At 53.4% G+C, this 1,634-nt stretch overlaps 1 pseudogene; it reads left to right on the top strand.

Annotated features, from left to right (window-relative positions):
* The first annotated feature begins 305 nt into the window (after positions 1–305).
* On the top strand, positions 306–421 carry LOC149444344 (U2 spliceosomal RNA; annotated as a pseudogene).
* The last annotated feature ends 1,213 nt before the right edge of the window (positions 422–1,634 follow it).

The following is a 1,634-nucleotide window of genomic DNA, read 5'->3' as shown; positions in this document are numbered from 1 at the left end:
CTGCCCGCATAATACCGACCCGGCCTGTCTGACCACGCATACTGTACCCGACCTTCCATCCATCCATCCGGTTCGGATCAGACCAGTGTATCTGTCTGCCTCTTCCAAATTAGATTCCGTTCCTGCACTCCCCTGTCAGTACTCTCTACCACCGCAGGTCGCACTCGGGGGTCGCGACCTGGTTCCAGTCTGCACCAAGTCCATCCCCACCATCACGGGCCCTGGTGAACAGCAGGCTGGGACTTAGACCCCGCGCCCTGAGGGCGTCCCTGCGGTGGGCTGCTAGAGACTCTGCCAGGCGGCTTATCGCTTCTCGGCCTTTTGGCTAAGATCAAGTGTAGTATCTGTTCTTATCAGTGTCCAGTGGGGGTGCTCCCAGCCATTCTAGCTTTGCGGGGATGGCTGTTGTATAGTACCCTCACTGGTATGATGGGGGTCCGGAAGGCTAGTACCGGAGGGACAGAAACCGGGGAGTGCCATGATGCGTTCTGGGGCCCTCGGAGTAATTCCTCCGGGAAGACTGGAAAGACCCAGTACCTCCTGATTTGGATGGATCTACCTTGGTTTGGCCAGGGCTGAGGAAGCAGAAAGTCCGCAAACACGGTGCCCCCTGAGTAGTCGTCTCAGGGGTGCTCTGAGTAGCACTTGGGTGTGGGACCCCACGTTGTGAACGAGCACATGGTCACTGCGTTTAAAACACTTTTTGCACTGTGCCTCTAGGACCGGGCCTTCTGGCCAAGTCCTGGGCAATTTTTTTGCTACAGGCCTCAGGGCCTGGTCAGTGCACAATTTGGGCACGACCACTTTTTATTATTTTTTATAGATTTATTTAATTATTTATTTATTTATTTTTTCTCACCCCACGTTTGTCACTTTTTTACTTATGTGTGTGTTTTCTTCACATGATGGAGGGTGTGGGTCCTCGGGCCTGCCCTGAAGTCTAGGGGGAGGATGTGTGGCCTTTTGGTTCCTTCCTCCCCTGTCCCTAGGGGGTTTTCTCTTCGGGAGAACCACCTGGCCTAGTACTGGATGTCCGGCTTCGGCTGGGCATAAGGAACGGTGGTCCATTAGGCCTTTTGGCCAGGAGGACCAAATGGGAACCTTGTCCCTGTCAGGAGCTTCGTGCCCCGGGGGATCAGGGTAGTGGTCCAACCCCTTCGGGGGTAGGACAAAGCACACCCCTAAGTGCACTTTTTGTGTGGTGTTTTGGCACTTGCACTTTTTTGTGAAACACTTACGGGTTTTTCGTTGTAGTTTGCACGTTTGCGGACTTAAAAAAAAAAAACAAAACAGTACCTTATGGCCTGCCTGACCATTCCACCTCTCCAGCCCTGACTACGCCTGTGTTCTTGAAGCCTGCTACTTCCCTGTGTCAGTCCACACATTTCTGGTCACACCCGGATCCCTAACAACTGAGCTGTCTCTTTGCTGGATTGGGATGTCTCTTTGCTGGACCAAAGTGGGCAAAGAGACAGCCCATCCAGCAAAGAGACAGCTGTCCAGCAAAGAGACAGCCTGTTCAGCAGAGACAGCCGATCCAGCAGAGACAGCTTGTCCAGCAGAAACAGCCCATCCAGCAAAGAGACAGCTCCAATGATGGGGCACCATCATTGGTGTCAGTGGGAGGAATAGTG

The sequence above is a fragment of the Staurois parvus genome, unplaced genomic scaffold (assembly GCF_062004578.1).
Source record: "Staurois parvus isolate SC_StPar_1 unplaced genomic scaffold, SC_StPar_1.0 ptg000783l, whole genome shotgun sequence".
NCBI classification, from domain to species: Eukaryota; Metazoa; Chordata; class Amphibia; order Anura; family Ranidae; genus Staurois; species Staurois parvus.
Note: the sequence above shows the minus strand (reverse complement) of the source record. Positions and strands in the feature narration are given on the sequence as shown.